Below are 13,282 nucleotides of genomic sequence, written 5' to 3'. Positions count from 1 at the left end.
ATTCCTTTTAAGGTGAGAGAAGGGGACCCTTTTGAGGGACTTTCTCAGGGACATTCTTCAGCAACAGAGGAAAGGACCCCTACTAAACGACAGGGCCAAGAGACCCTCCCAATAAGAGACAGGGAGGAATGTCCCCCTCCTGAAGGACACACACACACACACACACACACACACACACACACACACACACACACACACACACACACACACACACACACACACACACACACACACACACACACACACACACGACGGAGTAGTTATGGTACTAAACAAAGCCCTACTCGAGGTGTCCTGAACAGATGCCAGCTGAGGAGGAGGCGTTATTTCCAGTATCCTGTAGAGGTCAATAAACCGTTCAGTGTCACCTGGTCACAAACAGACGCTCACCAAACAAAACAAACAAATACACTCGCATACGTGTATATACAGTATTAAAGAAAGAGACAAACAGACAGACAGACACAGAATCAAAAAGCAAATAGTAAGTAAGACACACACAGGGACACTGACACATAAGGAAAAACAAAACAGAAACTAAGTACTGATGGCAAGATAACGAAGGTATTAACAGGAAGAGTATTTACAGTTTCCGTTAACAGGTGTCACTTGCTAACGTAACTGCTTGCAAATACAGGGTAATGGTCCGTAACTCATTAACGACAGTCCGTTGTCGTTTATGTTAGCTCGGTATTTAGAGGGGAGGTGGAATGGGCTTTGGAGGGGCTTGGAGGGGGTTGGGGGGTTTAATGGACAAGATAATTTTCATTTTTTTAGCAAATGAAGGGAATGACTGCGTTAAACTTTGTGACTAAAAATGGATCCTTATTATGGTCCTGCAGCATCTGCTTCTCCCAAGTCAAGCCATCCTAACCACTTGGGCTGGACGGTAGAGCGACGGTTTCGCTTCATGCAGGTCGGCGTTCAATCCCCGACCGCCCAAGCGGTTGGCGACCATTTTTTCCCCTTCCCCTTCACGATTCCCCCGTCTCATCCCACCCTTTCCCAGGGCCGTATAGTCGTAATGGCTTGGCGCTTTCCTTAAAAAAATCCTTTTTTCTTCTCTCAAGTGAACCGGGTCCATCGCAACTACCACTAACTCAAGTAGACGAAAACTCAGAGCTGATTCACCCCCAAGTAGACGAAAACTCAGAGCTGATTCACCCCCAAGTGGACGAACACTCAAAGCTGATTCACCCCCAAGTGGACGAAAACTCAAAGCTGGTTCACCCCAAGTGGACGGTTCATTCACTACAGTCTTACCCAAGTGTAAGTGTCTCTATTCAGAGACACTTACACGTCCAAGTGGACGCGTCGTTTACGACTCCCCATTAGACTCACTTCGTAATTTTACGAGTGACGTTTAATGGCTCGTTGTGTCACAACACAAAGCCGTAAAACACACATTTTGCATTGAGATTCTCGCGTTTAACTGAAAGGTTATACTCGACCCCTTGGGCCAGGAGAGAGGGTGTACTCGACCCCAGGGGCCAGGAGAGAGGGTGTACTCGACCCCAGGGGCCAGGAGAGAGAGTGTACTCGACCCCAGGGCCAGGAGAGAGGGTGTACTCGACCCCAGGGCCAGAAGAGAGAGTGTACTCGACCCCAGGGCCAGGATAGAGAGTGTACTCGACCCCAGGGCCAGGAGAGAGAGTGTACTCGACCCCAGGGGCCAGGAGAGAGAGTGTACTCGACCCCAGGGCCAGGAGAGAGGGTGTACTCGACCCCAGGGCCAGAAGAGAGAGTGTACTCGACCCCAGGGCCAGGATAGAGAGTGTACTCGACCCCAGGGCCAGGAGAGAGAGTGTACTCGACCCCAGGGGCCAGGAGAGAGGGTGTACTCGACCCCAGGGCCAGGAGAGAGGGTGTACTCGACCCCAGGGCCAGGAGAGAGGGTGTACTCGACCCCAGGGCCAGGAGAGAGGGTGTACTCGACCCCAGGGAGCCCCAGATACCGCTGGAAGGCTGTATTTAAACCTAAGAGCCAGATGGTAGGTCATACTCGACTCGAGGGCCAGCTGGGAAGCTGTACTCGACATTCGGGTCAGCTGGCTACCGTTATGTGACATGCATTATTATTAAAATATCGGATCAAATGATAAAACAATGATGACGGCACATTTTAAACTGTTTTGTAGGTGGGGCTGGGAGTTGTATTCACCTAGTTGTGCTTGAGAGGGTTGAGCTCTGCTCTTTCGGCGCGCCTCTCAACTGTCAATCAACTGTTTCTAACTACTACTACTACTACTATTTTTTTCCACACACGCACACACCCCAGGAAGCAGCTTCAAGTGTAGATATGATAGATCCCAGTAGGCTCAGGAACCTGTATACTAGTTAATTGACAGTTGAGAGGCGGGACCAAAGAGCCAGAGCTCAACCCCCGCAAGCATAATTAGGTAAGTAAACACTCACACATACACACACAAACGCACACACACATCTCTTTAGACTTCCCAAAAGCCTTAAACACAAACAGTTCAGCCCAAAAGGCTACGGTGAAGATCTTGAGAAACATAACCAGGAAGAAAACACTGAGGTGGGTGAGAAGGTACCTAACAGACTGGAGTAAGAGTCACAGTGAGAGGGTGAGAAGTGGGTCACCCACAGTGTAACTAATGGTGTCTCCCCTCCTCCCAGGAAATAATTTCTTGGACTAAGGCTATATTTAATCTTTGTCTATGACCTAACTTTCTTGGGTTGAACCATACATACCAATACTTTCACACGACTCAAAATAAATGGCGAGGTTACCTTGAGGTGCTTCCGGGGCTTAGTGTCCCCGCGGCCCGGTCGTCGACCAGGCCTCCTGGCGAACCCAAAACTCCAAAACTATTTATGAACTTATTAGTTTAGGAACTGAATATTACGACAATGAAAAAATGAAAATACGAGAGAGGACATAACAGATAAATAAAATATTTAATATAAATGACAAAGTGGAAAAAATATATATTGCAATGACGGAGGAAACTATCAAGGGAAATCGCCAAGCCATTACGACTATATAGCACTTGGAAAGGGCCAAGATAAGGATTTGGGATGGGACGGGGGAAGGAATGGTGCCCAACTACTTGGACGATCGGGGATTGAATGGCGACCTGCATTAAGCGAGACCGTCGCTCTACCGTCTAGTACAAGTGGTTGGCAAATTACAACAAACAAGAGTAGAGTGGAAATGTAAACTAGACACACATATGTGGGTCACCAGAGTAGTAGGAAAATGCAATGAAACAGACATGAAAGAGATAGTTGAATCCTCCTCCAAATACAAGCTTTAAAGGTATGGGAAAATCGGGTTCCTAGAGCTGAAACTCAAGCATATATTCACCAATAGCTGAGTACACTCGCACGGAAGCCATTCACCTCCCCCCCCCACCCCTAGCATCAGACTCATCTTAGCAGTACTCATGTTCTCTAAGTCACTATTAAGATGCTGCGGATGCGAGACGTCAGGTTAAGATGCTCTGCTGTCAAATGTTTACGGCCTCTTGAGTAGGTTCATAAACTCTCAGTGATCATCCCCCCCGACCCTCTGATCCATCCTCCGACCCCAGAGCAATGGCCAGACCCCCCAACCTGTCTTCAGACCAGGCTCGTTCAAGCAGCGACCTTTCCCCCAAAGACGCATTTATCAATTTTTACGTAATGGTCATTAACAATAAGTTCGTTCTCATATATTAAATTAATACCATATATAAAAGTTCTATGCTGAGTTAAGTGTTGGTTTGGCGTAGTTTAGGTTAGGTTAGGTTAGGTGTTTAGGTTCTGTTGATGATTACTAGTATCTGTAGTCGGGCGTAGCACGTATCTGTAGTCGGGCGTAGCACGTATACAGAGTTGAGATTCGAACAGAGGTCGTCAGCGAAGAATTGTTTGAGAAATGATCGAACATCAGCTGTGAGTCGTGTGTTAACCGTTTTCCATTCATAAACAGGTGTTTTGGCGGCTTGATTGACGAGCGTTTAATCTTTGTTGATGAGGACGGGCTGCTGAGCCATGGTCCGACCCTGTGAGCCATGGTCCGTCCCTGTGAGCCATGGTGCGTCCCTGTGAGCCATGGTCCGACCCTCTGAACCAGGGTCCGTCCCTGTGAGCCATGGTCCGTCCCTGTGAGCCATGGTCCGACCCTGTGAGCCATGGTCCGTCCCTGTGAGCCATGGTCCGTCCCTGTGAGCCATGGTCCGACACTCTGAGCCAGGGTCCGACCCTCTGAACCAGGGTCCGACCATCTGAGCCATGGTCCGACCCCTCTGAGCTATGGTCTGACCCTCTGAGCCATGGTCCGACCCTCTGAGCTATGGTTTCATGGTTCAACGCAGTTTCATCTCCTTGTTGTCTAAAGATCATGTCAGTGAAGGCTTGAGAAGCTGGTGTGTGTAAGTTACGGTGGTGTTCAATGGACATCCTGAGGAGTGAAGTGAGTCAACAATCACAGTGCGTGAGGGTTTGTGTAATTGTGGTTGTTTGTTATTGATCTTGGTTTAGAGGGAGAGAGAGAGAGAGAGAGAGAGAGAGAGAGAGAGAGAGAGAGAGAGAGAGAGAGAGAGAGAGAGAGAGAGAGAGAGAGAGAGAGAGAGAGAGAGAGAGAGAGAAAGAGAAAGAGAGAGAGAGAGAGAGAGAATATTTAACAGACAATAAACAAGCCCACGCGTGCACGCACGTGTACATTTATATACACGAGCGAACACTAAATTAAAAGAAAGATAAACAAAGCAACAGACACTCTACGAACCCAGTCACGTCTCGCTGGACTGGCCAGCAGGTGCCTGTGGGATGTGTGTGTGTGTGTGTTTCTCTTTGTTTGTTGTTTACCTTATAAAAGTTAATGGAGTTTGCAAGACCAGTCTCGAGCCCCCAGGGCTCCCTCCTTTCCCAATGGCGGTTGTTTGACGTACTGACGCCCCGACTCATTTGTTTCGTGTCAGTTAAACGTGTTTATGGCCGCCGTTCACTGAAAAGGTGTTTTGTCTTCCGCGTTGTTCATCTGCGCGCCTATAGCTTCCTTGCAAGTCGTCCAGGCACATGATTGTTCATACTCACAATAAGTGCATGAAATATACCAGTAGCGTACGTGTATCTGGGACCCTCTCTCTCTTATTGTGGGTGATCGTGGTCAGGTCGGTAAAGCTCCTGTTTTCCTCTCCAGGGGTCGTGAGTAAGACTCCCCGATGGTACATGTGAATGAAATAAGAAATACATACATACAAACATACATACATACATACATACATACATACATGCATACTAGTAGTAGGCATCCATCAGTCTCAGGAGACTGATGGATGGATACATACATACATACATACATACATACATACATACATACATACATGCATACATACATACATACATACATACATACATACATACATACATACATACATACATACATACATACATACATACATACATACATACATATGTGTGTAAATCACGATAATGAACACGTGATGAAAAATGTGACAATGTCAGACCACGGAGGAAGAATTGAAACAGGAATTTCCTTAAGTACTTTCGTATATTAATACATCTTTGGAATTCCTTCTGAAGCACTAACTTGCTTAGTCCACAAGTGAAGTTTAACAAACTTTAGACACCCACCAGTGGGCCTCGAACCCAATAAGCACAACTACCTTCCAGTAGCTGCCATAACCAGTACGCCTTAGTCCACTACACCAACATTAAGGGTCTGATGTTGGTGTAGGTCTATATAATATGTAGTGAAGACAGACTCGTATATTTCATTCACAACTCTGGGTTTTTATACACGATAAGAATAGCCTGTTATATCTCATTCACAGGCAGAGAGCCAGCACCCTCCCCCCACACACACATACACACACACACATACTTCTGTCAGTTCTCTACCAGGTAATGGTCCGCTGGGAGAGGTATACGTGACTGTCTCGACCCCTCGCTGACCCCAAACGCTGACCCCAGACCAAGAGGGGGGCTTATATGTGACTCTTTACCTAACCATAACCCTCCCCTCCCCCACACACACACAGACCCAAATAGACCAGACCTCTGAAAGCTTCGAAGACATGCTCTTTGTATCTTATCGTTGTCTCAGTTCTTAATGCAGCCTCCGATATTAATTACCACGATCTTAGAGCGTGTTATTCAGCAGCTTCCATGAAATGGTCCCATTAACAGGTCCCCAGCAACAGGTCCCTTCAACAGGTCCCATCAACATGTCCCCGTCAACAAGTCCTATCAACAGATCCCATCAACAGGTCCCAATCAACAGGTCCCATCAACAGGTCCCCGTCAACAGGTCCTATCAACAGATCCCATCAACATGTCCCCGTCAACAGGTCCCATCAACAGGTCCCATCAACAGGTCCCACCAACAGGTCCCATCAACAGGTCCCATCAACAGGTCCCATCAACAGGTCCCATCAACAGGTCCCATCAACACATATGACCATCTTGGTTATAGCATCTTGACACGTATCTTCAATATCTACAAATCAATGCCATTACTTCCTCAGGTATGCGTACACTTCAACTATTTTATTATCTCATGTTAAATAAAGACTTATCAAAACGTAATTTGATAAGAATCATCAAGTGAAGCAGAATGCATTTTAAGTAACTGTGTTGTAAATTTGGAGATTTTGCTGTTTGTGTCGGCGAAGCAGCTTCGAGTCGCGATTCATCAAGTACTGAAGGGTTCATTTACGAAACCTGTACATCTTACATCAATCATGGCGGCTTAGTCTGCACTTTATGAGCTCCGGAGCCCTATGAGGTTGTCAGTGACAACCTTGAGTCGAGATTGATCTCACATGGTTTCCCAACTCGTGAACGGTTTACTAAATACAAAGTCGCTATGATTGAGGAAAGATGCACTGTACAGCTCATTATCTCACTGTACAGCTCATAATCTCACTGTAGAGCTCATAATCTCATTATACAGCTCATAATCTCACTATACAGCTCATAATCTCACTGTACAGCTCATAATCTCACTGTACAGCTCATCATCTCACTCTACAGCTCATAATCTCACTGTAGAGCTCATAATCTCATTATACAGCTCATAATCTCACTATACAGCTCATAATCTCACTATACAGCTCATAATCTCACTGTACAGCTCATAATCTCACTGTACAGCTCATCATCTCACTGTACAGCTCATCATCTCACTATACAACTCATAATCTCACTGTACAGCTCATCATCTCACTGTACTGCTCATCATCTCACTGTAAGCTCATAATCTCACTATACAGCTCATAATCTCACTGTACAGCTCATCATCTCATTGTAAGCTCATAATCTCACTGTAAGCTCATAATCTCACTGTACTGACCATAATCACACACACACATTGGGGGCCTGATAACTGAGTGGACAGCGCCCTGGACTAGCGTCTTAGGGTCCGCGTTCGATCCCGGCTGATGGCAGAAACAAAATGGGCAGAGTTTCTTTCACCCGGATGTCCCTGTAACCTAGCTGTAAATAGGTACCTGGGAGTTAGACAGCTGTTACGGGCTGCTTCCTAGGTGTGTGTGTGTGTGTGTGCGTGTGTGTGTGTGCGTGTGTGTGTGTGTGTGTGTGTGTGTGTGTGTGTGTGTGTGCGTGTGTGTGTGTGTGTGTGCGTGTGTGAGTGTGTGGAGAAAAAAATAGTTAGTAATTAGGAACAGTTGATTGATTGACAGTTGAGAGACGGGCCGAAAGAGCAGAGCTCAACCCCTCGCAAGCACAACTAGGTGAATACAACTAGGTGAATACAACTAGGTGAATACAACTAGGTGAATACAACTAGGTGAATACAACTAGGTGAATACAACTTGGTGAATACACTCAACATCTTCAGAAATCCCATAATAACATTGCAGTTGAATTCGTGACAGAGTATAGTTTGAACTGGCCAGTAACTCTTGGTCGTTTGTTCTTCAGCCTCTACCTCCATTCCGGGTACCTTGAATTGGGTAGAGAGAGGGAGGGAGTGGAAGGGGAGGGAAGGATGAGGAGGGGAGAGGGAGGAGCTAGAGGGGAGGGAGGGAGGGAGGGGGTAGAAGGTGTTACCTAAGAAGCTAACTTTCCCTTGTAGGAGAGTGTCAAGGAAACCAACCGCCTACTCCTGCCTGATTCTCCTTAGGCGCAAGAAGATGGAGACAAGAAACGTTGTGAGAATACACCTAGTCCATTCCTCTCTCTCTCTCCCTCTCTCTCTCTCTCTCTCTCTCTCTCTCTCTCTCTCTCTCTCTCTCTCTCTCTCTCTCTCTCTCTCTCTCTCTCTCTCTCTCTCTCTCTCTCTCTCTCACACACACACACTGAATGACTTGGCGATTACCAGGGATGATATATGTGGAAGCAAACTGGATACGGTTGAGGCTGTTGAACCAGACAGAATCTCATCACGGACCTGAAGCCCTTGTGTTACAACTCGCTGCAAATCGATGGAATTTGCAGTGAATTTGGAGGAACGGAAGCAGTAAAATTCAAACGCATGTGCTTTTATTCTGTGCAAGAGATGGAGAGAAGATGCTAGTTGCACCTCTGGGTTCAGATATGCCAAATTTGGCTTCAACATTTTTTTAACATCATTCCATAACCGGGACACAGAAATTAGGATATAAAATTGTTGGAAACTGTTTATTTCTGAACTGCTAGAAAACCTTCGACACGGAACCTGCAAGAGCCCACAAACACACACATTCCTACACGCCCACACTAGGGTAATAGTCGAAGTAGCAGTAGTATTTTTATTAGTTTTATTATGATTATGGTAATTATTATTATTATTATTATTATTATTATTATTATTATTATTATTATTATTATTATTATTATTATTCAGGCGATGAGTCACAATAACGTGGCTGAGGTATGTTGACCAGACCAAACACTAGAAATTGAAGGGACGACGACGTTTCGGTCCGTCCTGGACCATTCTCAAGTCGATTGTGATGAGGAGGTAGGGACAAACATTTGACAAACAGGGACAAAGACAGGGACAAACAAACTGTATTACATATTACTATCTCCTTCGGTGGTTATAATAGGAGCTGCCTAGTATGGGCCAATAGGCCTGCTGCAGTTCTCATTACTACTATCCCCTACACCTGACTTTCCTCCTCAGCTCTCTCTTGCCTATTTATTGCCTGTCCCTACCTCCTCATCACAATCGACTTGAGAATGGTCCAGGACGGACCGAAACGTCGTCGTCCCTTCAATTTCTAGTGTGTGGTCTGGTCAACATTATTATTATTATTATTATTGACATCAGTTGGAGCCGTGATGAGGATTCGAACCCACGTACACACTCCAGACGACTAGACCACGACATGGTATAAGGATTGCAACCTGGAGTTCGACTGAACACACAAGAGTTTGTGATTACTCTGTATTATTATTATGTATATTTATTATTCTTATCATTGATATTATTAACATTTGTATTACAATTTAAAATAATAATACATTAAAGTCAATGAGTTTCTCCTTTTTATATTACTTAATTATAATTATTATGCCTCGTAACTCACTAAAAAAACAGCAATATTTAAGAGAGATGATTGAAAAGAAAATTAATACGAAACTGGCGACCCTGGGTTGATTGATCGCTGAAGCAAGATATTTACTTATTATCGAAACAGCTTTCGGAATATTTCTTATGTGAGGCAAAGTAAATGGTGTAATATGTGTGTGGAAGTTGGAAGTCTTATAAATGAATGTGTCTGTGTTTACTAGTTGTGTTTTTGCGGGGGTTGAGCTTTGCTCTTTCGGCCCGCCTCTCAACTGTCAATCAACTGTTTACTAACTACTTTTTTTTTTTTTTTTTTTTTTCCACACCACACACACACACACACCCCAGGAAGCAGCCCGTGACAGCTGACTAACTCCCAGGTACCTATTTACTGCTAGGTAACAGGGGCACTTAGGGTGAAAGAAACTTTGCCCATTTGTTTCTGCCTCGTGCGGGAATCGAACCCGCGCCACAGAATTACGAGTCCTGCGCGCTATCCACCAGGCTACGAGGCCCCTACTAGCCTCTGTGTGTGTGTGTTTGTGTGGCCTTGTTGTATGCTTGTGTGGTTGTGGGAGTGTGTGGTGTACTTACAGAGTTGTGCTTGCGGGGGTTGAGCTCTGGCTCTTTGGTCCCGCCTCTAAATTTCAATTATTCAAGGTCAAGAATCTTAGTGGGAAGAGGTCAATAATCTTACTGAAGATAGATCAAGAGTCTTAGTGAAGATAGGTCAAGAATCTTAGTGAGGAGAGGTCAAGAATCTTAGTGAGGAGAGGTCAAGAATCTTAGTGAGGAGAGGTCAAGAATCTTAGTGAGGAGAGGTCAAGAATCTTAGTGAGGAGAGGTCAAGAATCTTAGTGAGGAGAGGTCAAGAATCTTAGTGAGGAGAGGTCAAGAATCTTAGTGAGGAGAGGTCAAGAATCTTAGTGAGGAGAGGTCAAGAATCTTAGTGAGGAGTGGTCAAGAATCTTAGTGAGGAGAGGTCAAGAATCTTAGTGAGGAGAGGTCAAGAATCTTAATGAGGAGAGGTCAAGAATCTTAGTGAGGAGAGGTCAAGAATCTTAGTGAGGAGTGGTCAAGAATCTTAGTGAGGAGAGGTCAAGAATCTTAGTGAGGAGTGGTCAAGAATCTTAGTGAGGAGTGGTCAAGAATCTTAGTGAGGAGTGGTCAAGAATCTTAGTGAAGATAGGTCAAAAATCTTAGTGAAGATAGGTCAAGAATCTTAGTGAAGATAGGTCAAGAATCTTAGTGAAGATAGGTCAAGAATCTTAGTGAAGATAGGTCAAGAATCTTAGTGAAGATAGGTCAAGAATCTTAGTGAAGATAGGTCAAGAATCTTAGTGAAGATAGGTCAAGAATCTTAGTGAAGATAGGTCAAGAATCTTAGTGAAGATAGGTCAATAGAATAAGGTCAAAGGTCGACCCTATCTCTGTGACCCGAATATGCAATCTTAGAGACAAACTCCAAGCTTGGTATCTGTCACATATATTGTGTGTACTCAACTATTTATACTCACCTATTTGTGCTTGCGGGGGTTGAACTCTGGCTCTTTGGTCCCGCCTCTCAACTGTCAATCTACTGGTGTACAGGTTCCTGAGCCTACTGGGCTCTATCATATCTAGATTTGAAACTGTGTTTGGTGTCAGCCTTCACCACATCACTGCCTAATGCATTCCGTCTGTTTACTACTCAGCTGACACGGAAAAAGTTCTTTCTAACGTCCCTGTGGCTCATTTGGGTACTCAGTTTCCACCTGTGTCCACTTGTTCACGTACCACCCGTGTTAAACAGTTTAACCTTATCTACCCTGTAAACTCCTCTGAGAATTTTATAGGTAGTGATCATGTCTTCCCTTACTCTAGTCTTCCATTGTCGTGAGGTTCATTTCACGCAGCCTGTCCTCGTAGCTTATGCCTCTTAGTTCTGGGACTAACCTAGTGGCATACCTCTGAACTTTTTCAAGCTTCGCCTTATGCTTGAAAAGGTACGGGCTCCATGTTGGGGCCGCATGCTCCAGGATTGGTTTTACATATGTGGTATACATGGGAGTCGGTCGGCCGAGCGGACAGCACGCTGGACTTGTGATCCTGTGGTCCTGGGTTCGATCCCAGGCGCCGGCGAGAAACAATGGGCAGAGTTTCTTTCACCCTATGCCCCTGTTACATAGCTGTAAAATAGATACCTGGGTGTTAGTCAGCTGTCACGGGCTGCTTCCTGGGGGTGGAGGCCTGGTCGAGGACCGGGCCGCGGGGACACTAAAGCCCCGAAATCATCTCAAGATAACCTCAAGATACAAGATTCTGAATGATTCCTTACACAGGTTTCTGTAGGCTGTTCTGATGTTAGCCAGTCTGGCATATGCTGCAGATGTTATTCTCTTGATGTGGCCTTCAGGAGACAGGTTTGGCGTGGTATCCACTCCTATCTCTTTCTCTCTGTCCGTTTCATGAAGTACTCCATCTCTCATTCTGTATTCTGTGTCTAGTCTCCTGTTTCCACTGCCTAGTTTCATTACCTTACATTTCCTCGGATTGTACTTTAGTAGCCATTTGTTGGACCATTCATTCAGTCAAGGTCATCATGTAACCTCCTACTATCTTCCTCCGTCTTAATCCTCCTCATAAATTTTGCATCATCAACAAACAATGAGAGGAACGATTCTATACCCTCTGGGAGATCATTTACATATATTAGAAACGCCACATAGTATTCACCTAGTTCTTCTTGCGGGGGTTGAGGCCCGCCTCTCAACTGTCAATCAATCAACTGTTACTAACTACTAACTAACTAATTCCCCCCCCCCTACCCACACACACACTAAAGTTGTATGGTTGTACCCAGATGAGCCACAGAGACGTTAGAAAGAATTTTTTCAGTGTCAGAGTAGTTAATAAATGGAATGCACTAGGAAGTGATGTGGTGGAGGCTGACTCCATACATAGTTTCAAATGTAGATATGATAGAGCCCAGTAGGCTCAGGAATCTGTACACCAGTTGATTGACAGTTGAGAGGCGGGACCAAAGAGCCAAAGCTCAACCCCCGCAAGCGCAATTAGGTGACAATTAGGTGAGTACAGGAAGCCGCTCCGAAACAGGTGTCTAATTCCCTAGTTACTGCTAGGTAACAGGGGCATCAGGGTGAAAGAAACTTTGCCCATTTGTTTCTGCCTAGTCCGGGAATCGAACGCGGGCCACAGAATTACGAGTCCTGCGCGCTATCCACCAGGCTACCAGGCCCCCATGTGTTATTTTGTTATGTGTGTGTGTGTGTGTGTGTGTGTGTGTGTGTGTGTGTGTGTGTGTGTGTGTGTGTGTGTGTGTGTGTGTGTGTGTGTGTGTGTGTGTGTGTGTGTGTGTGTGTGTGTGTGTGTGTGTGTCTGTGTATCTGCTTGTCTGTCTGTCTGCCTGTCCATCTATCTGTTCTCACTAATATGGGTTTGAAAAAGAAGTTTAGTGCTATGGTTCTTTTCTCCCGTTTTTGTCATATTTGCTTTTTAAATTGTGTATTGAGCTTGTTTTGTTAAGCCATTCTATTTATTTATTAATCTTACCTAAAAAATATATATTTTTGACATCTGAATATTGCATATTCATCTACCTGATCAAATTCTCATTAGAATCTGTATATTGTCTCATCTCTCTAGTTCTATCTTTCCTTCAGTATGGTGAGTGAGGTCCATTTCTGTCAGTCCAGTTCCGCCGAGCTGTCAGCTTAGCATAGAAACAAGCTTTGTTCTATATCCTTGAATCTTTTCTCGTTTTCTTGAATCTCTCTTGAGATGAGAGCTGCGTGC

Source organism: Procambarus clarkii, chromosome 5, assembly GCF_040958095.1.
Source record: "Procambarus clarkii isolate CNS0578487 chromosome 5, FALCON_Pclarkii_2.0, whole genome shotgun sequence".
Lineage (NCBI taxonomy): Eukaryota > Metazoa > Arthropoda > Malacostraca > Decapoda > Cambaridae > Procambarus > Procambarus clarkii.
Note: the sequence above shows the minus strand (reverse complement) of the source record.